Here is an 11,034-nt window from a genome sequence, read left to right on the forward strand (position 1 = left end):
CAACTGGTATAAATACAGATGTAACAAGACAACAGAAAACAGAACCTAGAGACAGAACCTATCGAGAGAACATGGCAAAAGATCCTGGACAGAACCTGACTACAGAACTTGGCTGGAGAACCTAGACAGAACATGGCGAGAGAACCTACACAGAACCTGGCTGGAGAACCTGGCTAGAACCTAGAAACAGAACCTTGCTACAGAACCTGGCTGGAGATCCTAACCAGAACTTGGCTGGAGATCGTGGCTAGAGATCCTGGCTAGGCTGCTGATCAACTGAATGCTGCCTCCGTGTCATTCCTTCTTCGCCTACTCCATCCACACCTTTGGGGACCCCTGGACCTGCTGGGGTTGGACCCCAGCAGTTCTCCCAGATTGCTGAAAAGAGGGAAAAATAGATGCTAATGATAAAAATTAACAAACTACACATTGAGGGCAGAGAACAGATCCAATTTCCTCATGACCTAAAGTAGGTATTCCTAAGGAAGGAAGAAGGTTCTGTTGAAATACTACCTCCCCTCCCATCCCCAAGTCAGCTCTCCCCGCCCAGCACTCTCTCCATCTCTCCGCTGCTTTCTCACTCTCCATAGCCCAGGCTACTCTGCCTGGAGCGCTTGTTCAAATGTTTTCACTTGTCCGTTGGCTGTTTCCCTTACTAATCGGTACACTCCCCAGGGCAGGAATGTTGTCTTGGTCACTGCTGTATTCTCAGCGCCTGGAACACATGTTCTCAACAAATACTTTTTGAATAAATGAAAGTGTAGGAGTAATGATCAAATATACTGTATTATCGAAAGCACTTCCCAGCTAAAGAGCTGTGGTGTGGATCAAAAAGGATCCCATTCAAAGGCAAAAACTAATAAAAAAATATACTTATACTCATAGCTTACAAAGCTTCTGGAACTGCATTATGAAGAAAAGCCCTGAAGACACTGGACAGAAAAGTAAAAGGTAGATCTCAGGGAACAGAATCTGGCTAAGCTCAGAGCTCTCTTCTGCTACCGTGAATACCAGAAGGCACCGGAGCCCTGGTTAAGCAATTTTGAAGAAGGATCCCAGTCTGAGATGTTACAGACAGCTCACCTGGTGCAAGTGAAGACAGCTTAACTAGAGCTTCTAATATGCCAGAGCCCAGACCTCCGGGAGCACCCTGATGAGCCAAAGACATGCCCTCCAGGCACCCAAAGCAGCCAAGCTGAGAATTCAAGAAGGAGAAAGTTGTGTGACCAAAACCAGGCATCCCCAGAAGGCGGTCCACTCAGCAGACCTCACCTGCCTGCACCAGGCACACCACTTCAAGCCTCCCTCCAATGACAGCCTCTGGGAGAATGTAAAGCAGGAAATTTAGGGATGAGGGTGAGAATGATCAGGGAGGAACAACTCTAACCAACTGTAAAATAACCCACTAGAGAGCCTCTCCTGGGGGCAGGGCGTAATAGCAGCCTCAGAAGTTCAATTAAAGGTGATTGCAGCTATGTAATAACAACAATAGTAACAGTAGTAATTATGGCCGTAACAGTAATAATAACAACATGAAGGAGGAGGAGATGGAGAAGAGCCTTCAGTGTGCCAAGTGCTTTTTACTATCACCACAGCCTTTTTAGATCAGTTTAAATTAGGAGGAACTGAGGGTCAGAGAAGTTATGTCATCTGCTTACTCACATGGCTAGTAAGTAGCAGACCGAGACTCAAGCCTGAGCAGTCCACAATACCTGTTCTTCCTATGTGCACATGAAATGTTCACACAGATAGACCAATTTGCTAGACCATACAATTAATTAATTGATTTCAAAGATTGAAATCTTATGGAATGTTTTTTGACAAAGGAATTTAATTAGGAAGCAAAACAAAACAATCAAGAAACTCTAGAAAATCCCCCAAGTATTGGATATTAACATACTTGTACATATCCAAGAGCCTATTGGTCAAAGAGAAAATCATGAGAGAAATCTAAAAAACTTTTAAACTGAATAATGAACAAATAACATCAAAATCATGTGATGGAGCTAAACCAGTACTTGAAGGTAAATCTCTATTAGAAATGTTAGAAACATCTATTTGAAAAGAAGAAAGGTTTAAACTCAGTGATTTAAACTTTCACTTTAAGAAGCTAGGGGAAAGAGTTGATTCTTTGGCCAGATAAATAAAAGTGATAAGGCACTAGCAAGAAATGACCAAGGAAAAAAGAGAGCAAATAGAAATTACCACACTGACACATGAGAAACACTGCATGTCCTATAGACAGTAATGGAATAAAAAAGAGAAATATTATGAACAACTTTGTGCCAATAAAATTTACAAATCAGATGAAATGAATCCCTTGAAAAACATGTCTTATCAAAGCTGACTCATTAAGGAATGAAAACTCTGAATAGCCTTGTATCTATTAAAGAAATTATATTCATAATGTAAAAATCACTATACAAAGAAAACTCCTGGTCAAGATGAATTCCCTGGTGGATTCTATCAAACAATTTAGGAAGAAATACTACTGATTTAGCATAAACTTTTGCAGAAAATAGAGAAACAGGAAATACATTCTGACTTATTTTATGAAGGCAGAATAACCCTGATACAAAACTGACAAAGACATGAAAGGAAAAGGAATTACAGACCAATATTTCTTATGCATTCAGACACAAGAAGGCTTGTATCTGTTTCCTATTGCTGCCGTAACAAGTCACACAGAGTTGGTGGCTTCAAACGATGCGCATTTATCACCTCACAGTTCTGGAACCGAGAGGTAGGAGATCCCGGAGATGAAGGGTCAGCAGCTCACGCTCCCAGAGGCTCTCAGAGGATCCGCTTCCTCCCTCAGCTCCGGGAGCTGCCTTCCCGGGTCCCCAAGCCACCAGCCCTGCGGTATCTCGCATCAGTGCTCACCTCACCTCCCCGTCCGTGGTCAAACTCCCTCTTAGAAGGACACTTGTGACCACTTTGGGGCCCACCCAGATAATCCAGGACAATCTCCCCACCTCAAAGCCTTTCACTTCCTCACGTCTTCAGAGTCCTTGTTGCCATTTGAGGTACATCCACAGGCTGCAGGGATGAGAACATAGGCATCTTTAGGGGCCATTCTTTAGCAAACCACAATCTATACTAACGATAGCCTAGAGCCGTCATGACCTAAACGATCAGACCTACGACCGAGGTCACCAGGAAGTGCATGGAGCACCTCTTGGTCCCTCCCCCATGGCCCACAGGCTCCTATCACAGCAAGGATGGCTGCAGGTGGGTAGGCAGGGCGGCGGGGCAAGGCAGGCGTGGCGAAGTCATCAGGCCCAGAGAGAGGCCCGGAGAGAGAGGCAGGGCCTGATCAGCAGCCACTGCTGCTGCTGGGGAGGCCCAGATAGAGAGAGAGAGAGAGAGAGAGAGAGAGGTGGGGCCTGATCAGCAGCTGCTGTGGAGGCTGCGGATCAGGCCCAGAGATAGGCCCAGAGAGAGACAGCTGTCAGCGGGGCTGTTCAGGATTTCCCAGAAGGGCCAATGGCTGCCTAGGAGGCGGAGCTTTTGACACTGACTGGCATAAAAACCGACCAATCAGAACCTAATCTGGGTGAACTGCGAAGGCAGAACCTAAGGTGGGGGTTGAGGAGGGGTTTTAAGGGCAATAGCTGTTTGGTGTAAGGTGTAAGAAAGCGGTTCAATTTTTTAATGACCAGTTTGGCAGTATAGTGCATATGGCTGATTATGTATTTTTGTCTGCCAAGAGCATCTCCTCCTGCTGAAAAAGGCTCCCCCCTCCCCCCCCGGATTTAAGCAATCCTATTCTATATAATCTATCTATACTAATAAAAGGATAATATGCTAATTAGACCCGGTTGACTGGCCATCTTCCGGACAAAGCCATGGTGCTGAGGGCTGAGGCAGAGGCAGTTGGGGGTAATCAGGCTGGCAGGGAGGGCAGTCAGGGGTGATCAGGCAGGCAGGCAGAGAGGTTAAGGGTGATCAGACAGGCAGGCAGAGGGGTTAGGCGCAATCAGGGAGGCAGGCAGAATGGTTAGGGATGATTAGACAGGCAGGCAGGTGAGCGGTTAGGAGCCAGCGGTCCCAGATTATGAGAGGGATGTCTGACTGCTGGTTTAGGCCCGATCCCACAGGGCCTAAACCGGCAGTCAGACATCCTTCAAGGGGTCTCTGATTGGAGAGAGTGCGGGCTGGGCTGAGGGACCTCCCTGTCCCCTCTCCCCTCCCTCGTGCGTGTATTTCATGCACTGGGCCTCTAGTCTATATATATAAAAGCCTAATATGCAAATTGTCCCCTCAGGAGTTTGACTGGGAGACCAGGAGTTCGATCGCTCACCGTGATGTGCGCTGACCACCAGGGGGCGGTGCAGAATGAAGAAAGGACCCAGCTGGCAGCCAGCAGCCAGCAGCCAGGGAAGGGAGCCACCGGCCAGCAGCCAGAAGGCCCTGATCGCCCTTGATCACAGGCCAGGCCTAGGAACCCTACCCATGCACGAATTTCATGCACTGGGTCTCCAGTCCTTAATAAAAATGAGCAAATCAAATCCCAGATTCTATAAAAAGGGAGAATCGTGCTTGAGTGTAATTTGCCACCAAAGGGTTTAACATCTGAAAGTCAAACAGTGTCCCGGAAGGGAAGATGCGGGAACTTTCTGGGGTGGTGGACACAGTCAGCATCTTGACTGAGATGCTGGTTATACAGGTGTACGCTTGTGTCAAACACATCAGGTTTAACGTTCACGGTCTGTGTATTTTACTGTAAGTACATTTTACCAGAAAAAGACAAAGCAAAATAACAAAAATAGAACAAAAAAGCCCAGAAGCCAGAGACTCATTCCAGAACGGTGGGCGTGAGCGTCAGTGAGGAAACCAGGGAGAGCCAGCGTGAGGGAACCAGGGTTCACTTCTGCACTTGTTCCATAAGGTGCTCCAAAAACCTCTACACGCACTTTGAATAATGATAAAGGCAGTGCTTATTAAAATACATTTCAATTTCAAAATTGAACCATCAGCTATTAACATGTGTATACATTTTTTGGGGACATGATGTATTTGTGATGAGCTAGGCAAGGAGAGATGTCAAGCAGGCATTGCATGTGGGAAAAGAGAGGGGTTGATAAGCTTGTGGTTGGAAGTGGGGCAGGGAGAAGGTTGGGGTTAGGTTTTACAGTACATATACATTATATAGCACATATGCACACACATACACATACATATACAGTACACATGCACATGCACATACACATACGTAGGTATATACACAACAGTACATATGCACACAGCACACACATGATCATGCACACACATGTATATACACATGCACATGCAGTATACACACGCATACATACACAGTACACATGCACACCCATGTGCACATGCAGATGAACACACACACACAATACACATGCATGTACATATGCAAATGTACATGCATATGCATATACATATACAGTACATATGCACACATATACATATACACAACACATGTATATATACATACGCATATCCACACACGTATGCACATACATATACATATACGCCACACATACACACATATGCACATGTACATACATATGTATATACAGTACACATACACATCCACATACATATGCATATACATACATACATTGCTGAGAACACTGAATTAGCAAAAACGGAACCACTGCGCCTGGGGAAGTAGAGGGTGAGGTTCCTGTGACCCTCTGGTCAACATTTCCATCAACTGACCAACACATAGCCTTGTTTTATGTGTGTTTCTATTTAAAACCCCGTATTTAATATACACTGTTGCTTCAATGACGAACTCACAGCCAGCAGGCTGTAGCTCAGGACTGACCCTCTTCCCTGCCCCTCACTGACCTCGGCTGCAGCCCGGTCTGCGTCTGCCCAGCCTTCAGCCTCTGCCTCCCCTCGGCCTCGTGCCATTTGTCTCGCAGTTGGGACGTTTTGGTGGGAATTCAGTGCTTTCAGTGTGTTCCAAGGGAGGGACCCGGTTCAACACTCTCGGCGCCCAGCCCCTTCAGGGAGAACGTGGCTCTCCAGCAGGGCCGGCTTTACCTGCTGGTTCAGAGGCTCTCGGGGCCCCGGCGGCCTGGACCAGTGAGGAGCCTGGATCACAGAGACGCCTCCGCCTGTGGTCTCTCCTCGTGGATAACACAACAGAGCCAGCCCCTCGGGCTGCCGTTCTGTATTCTGCGGCGAGTGCTGTGTCATAGGCATAAAGCAACTGCTGGGGGGGTGGGGGGGCTCCTGGCCTCTCCCAGCGAGTCCCCAGGGCCACGGGTTGCGTAGGTAATCATAGAACCTAACTCTCTACACTGGGTGCCTCTTGGAGACAAGGACTCTCTTTTTGTTTTGTTTGTTAATCCTCACCCAGGGCATTCTTCCATTGATTTTTTTAGAGAGAGTGGGACGGAGGGGGAAAGACAGAGAGAGAGACACATTGATTGGTTTCCTCCCACATGCGCCCAGACCAGGGCCAGGAATCCAGCCTGCAACCGAGGTAGTGTCCTTGACTGGAATTGAACCCGTAACCCTTCTCCACAGGCCGACACTCTATCCATTGAGCCACACCGGCCAGGGTAACTATCTTTTCAGATCCCCAATTTTTTAAAGTTTTTAAACGTTACAAACAGAAAACAGGTTGAAAGGACAGTGCAGTGGACACCTGCAAGCCTTCCGCTCAGATTCAACGGTTGTTCAGAGTTTGCCGCTTGCCTCGCCAGCAGGCGCACACAGAGCAATAGACTTGCTCCCTGGCCGCTGGAAAGCAAGCTGCAGACATGGCGTGTCTGACTAAACACTCCCCGTGTGCCTCCAGGAAAAGGACGCTCTCGTCGAAGCCGTTACCGCCCTAAAATGGCAACAGGAGTCTCTGCGACACCAGGCCCTGTCCCTATGCAGATCCGCTGCCCAGGGTTAGCCGCACATTCCTCTCCCTTTAACTCTGAACCAGGGTGCAGGCACGCTTGAGCCTTGGTGGCTGGATCTCTCTGGACTTTTAGATGAAGAACCACACGGATTAAAGACTGAAACCAAAAACTCCTAGAAGAAAGCGCAGGCCGTGCGGCCGTCAGCTCCCTGACGTCGGTCTCGGTGATGATCTGAATCTGCCACTAAAAGCAAAAGTGACCAAAGTAAGAGAAACAAACGGGACCACATCAGACGAAGGAATCCTGCACAGCAAAGGAACAAGCAACAAAGGAAAAGGCAACCTACCTCATGGGAGAAACGCTTTGCCAATCCTAATGTTATGTGTCAGCTACACCTGAACAAAGAATCAAAACCTAAAAAATAGGCCCCCTCCCCCCTTCTTGTCCATGGGGAAGGCTTCCTGCAGAGCCCGGCAGGGTCCTGTAGGAGAGAGTGCTCCTGCCACCTGCCCTCATGCCCGGGGCAGAGCGGGACTGAGCACGGGCACGGAGGGGCTGTGCGCTGGCGGGCGGGCTGCCCCGGGGAAGGGGCCTGCGCTGCGCTGGGCTGGCAGGCAGGCTGCTCCGCTGGCAGCCCTGCAACCTCGGTCCCTCGCATCCCGCCTTCTCGCCCTGCGGTGCATGAGCTGATTGCACTCATTCTTTGGGGGTTTTAATCTGTTTTATTAAATATTAAGATTCTCAAATCAATACCCATAAAGAAGCCCAGCAGAAACACAATCCCACCCCAGGTTGATATTTCCACCTGGCTGGTTCCCTTGGCGGCTTCTGCGGGCTGGTGGAGTCAGCAAGCGGGGAGCGTCATGGCAGTGGCCAGCACGGGAGACCAGAAAGCCGCATGCTGCCCCTCCCCGGCCTCATCCAGGGGGAAGGCCAGGCGGACTGGGAGCGCTGGCCTGCGCTGGGTCTCAGGAGCCACTTTCAGGGGCCCTTGTGCCAGCTAGCAAACCTCTCTCCCTAGAGCAGTGATGGCGAACCTTTTGAGCTCGGTGCGTCAGCATTTTGAAAAACCCTAACTTAACTCTGGTGCCGTGTCACATATAGAAATTTTTTGATATTTGCAACCATAGTAAAACAAAGACTTATATTTTTGATATTTATTTTATATATTTAAATGCCATTTAACAAAGAAAAATCAACCAAAAAAATGAGTTCACGTGTCACCTCTGACACGCGTGTCATGGGTTCGCCATTGCTGCCCTAGAGGGTCCTCCTTTGTGAAACGAGGGACCAGCCACAGGGCTGCTCTGCGTTAGCCGAGACATCACGTGCCAGTGGGGCCCTGAGTGCCACTAGGGCAGCCGCCCGGCCGCAGTGGATGGACCAAGGAGAGACCATCAGGCTGAGGGACAGGGCCTGGGGCGGGCCTGAGAGGGAGAAGGCCGGTTGGGCTGTGCAGGGGACACAGCGGCTGTGGTCACAGTGGGTGTGGGCCAGAGAGAAGCAGGGAGGGTGTTGAGGTCTAGCCCCAATGGGTCCAGGGGTTCCTAAAGGTGTGGACAGAGTCGGTGAAGAAGGAATGACACGGAGACAGCGTTCAGTTGACCAGCATAGCCAGGTTCTCTCTTTATTGTCCTGTTACATCTGTATTTATACCATTTGATCCTATAAGCATGCCTCTATAATCACATCATGGTATGTTTTGGGTCCTCTCTTGACCTTCTACAGTTCCTTGTTTCATGCCCATAGTTTCTTATCTGACCTTTGCCAAAAATCCCATCTCCATCTAGTTCTGTTGATTTTAATCCTATCCATTCTATCCCAAAGGTGTTATCTCCATTCTAAGGTCACTACTCTACTGTTCTGTTAAGCTACAAGAAAGTAACTGAAGGAGATTATCCTAAGTAAAGATTATGTAGCTTAAGCTTGATTGTTCGTAGTTAAGGTGATTAACTACCTGCCTGGCACTTAGTTAAGGGGTTTTACTGATTTATTCCCTTCCTTAGTCCTGTTAACCTCTAACTCCAGGGAAAAATCCCCACCTGGGGAAACAACCTTTCTCGGGGAGGTGGTCCTGGTTAAAATACATAGCGCTAAGAGGGGGAGCAAACATATGCCATATACGTCAAGTCCCTTGAAACATAAGCTGTGCAGATGTTTCTTCCCTGCAGCGACTGTGTCAAGCAGCAAGGGTGGATCAGCTTCCAGCAGGAGGGGAACTGACCAGCTGAAGAGAAGAATCCCGAAACACCACCGCTGTGGATGCCAGGTGCCTCAAGGTGCAGCCGCTTGCCCGCTTGTCCTTAGAGAACCTTCTATTCCTTGCTACCGGCTGGTAGGGGAAGGCGAGTACCCTCTGAGCCAAAGGGTGCTGGGCAGAGCTGTGCCTATACAGTGCCCAGCGTGGCGTTGGCAAGTGATGGGGCAGAGCGTGCTGACCCCCCACCTCCCACCTGCGTGGCCTGCCCGGGAATGGGGTGAGCAACAGAGTTCGCACGCCTGGCCTTCCAGGGCACCCCCAGGCCGTCCAGGTGTCTAGCCATTCTGGGGCTCTCCCATTGCCTGGCTGTAGTCCCTCATGAAGGGTTGACCACCGCTCCCCTGCCTAGCCCTCTTGGTCGGCCTATCAGACCTCACTATGGTGTTGGGTTCAGTCGGAACAGAGCCACATGCAAGCACCAGCTAAGATGCACCTCAGGGTGACTCAGGGCTGGACAGGGCCCTGGGGGTGTCAGCAGGACCCACAGGGGCAGGCGGCTGGGCCGAGGTGCCCAGGGTGTAGAGAAGGGTGAGTCAGGCAGGTTCTTGGAGGAAGGGTGGAGTGAGCTGCGCCTTAAAAAGCAGGGAAGGCCTGTGGCAGAGCTGAGGGCCTTGGGGCCTGAGACTGGCTTGTGGGTGCTTCTAGAAGACCAGGAGTGGGCCCTGCCTGTCTTACCTCCTCAGCAGCGGAGACGTTAAGTGAGGCCTCCTCCGGACGAGGGGGCGGCAGGAGGAGTCCGCTCTGGCGCAGGCAGCAGAGCTGCGGGGTCTAAGGAAACCATAGAGACAATGATGAAACAGACTCACATCGGGTCACTTGTGCTGTCGCCCTGAGCCAGCGAGTCTAAACTGCGTCGGGGATAACATTTCCTGGGCCAAACAACCTTTTGTGGATGTAAGTTCTAAAACATTGCTCTGGTTAGCTTTCATGTTGTACGTATAAGCTTCAAATGAGCATGCTTTCCTTACTTAGCCTCCCCGAACCTCGGCTTCTACTTGGAAGATAACATGAGCCTCCTGTTGCACAGGCAGCCCTGCCCCGTGGGCCCTGCCACAGGGCTTGCACGGTCCAGTTCCCACCTTTGCTCCTGTAGGCACAGTGCGAGCTCCCATCCCTCCTGGTACTGACATGCCACACAGTCTTTGAAGAGAGAAGCTCTCAGAACCGAAGGTGCCAGTCAGTGTTCAGGACTGAAAGCAGCGAAGAGTGCGCACTGGGAGGGGAAGGGTCTGCTTGTTCACATGGAGCATCTGGCAGAATTTGCATAGTGCCTTTAAAATCTAAATTTATATTATTCAGTGTTCATTAGTAATTTTAGAACAAAATAATAAACCAGGAAATAAAACATTGCATCACTGTGACTCATTAATGGCCTAAATTATGCCCTTTGCAGATGTTTCTGCTTTATTAAAAGTCACTTATTAGTTACCAAACAGTTATTTATATAAAATACTAGAGGCCCGGTGCATGAATTCATGCACTAGTGGGGTCCCTCAGCCTGATCAGGGCTGTCTTGTCCAATCCCGATAGGGGCTGATTGGGGCTGGTGATCTGGGGGAGGGACCTCGGGAGGTTGGCTGGCTGCAGGAGGTTAACTGTGGGAGCTCACTGACCACCAGGGGGCAGCTCCCGCATTGAGCATCTGCCCCCTGGTGGTCAGTGCATTGTCATAGCGACCAGTCAACCAGTCGAGTGGTCCACCCGTTGTAACAGTAGCTTAGGCTTTTATATGTATAGATTATTAGCTCAACTTATAACTAAAGGATCAAAGTTCAAACTGCTAGATAGACACAAAAGCTATTGAATAAACAGCTGACTTTTTCCTTTCAAGTACTGTAATATTTGATTTATTTTATTTTCCTTTAAAGTTTTTCTTAATCTTCTTTACCTGAATGTGTGTGCATGTGTGAGTGTGTGTGTGTGTGAGAGTGTGTT

The sequence above is a fragment of the Myotis lucifugus genome, unplaced genomic scaffold (assembly GCF_000147115.1).
Source record: "Myotis lucifugus unplaced genomic scaffold, Myoluc2.0 scaffold_247, whole genome shotgun sequence".
Lineage (NCBI taxonomy): Eukaryota > Metazoa > Chordata > Mammalia > Chiroptera > Vespertilionidae > Myotis > Myotis lucifugus.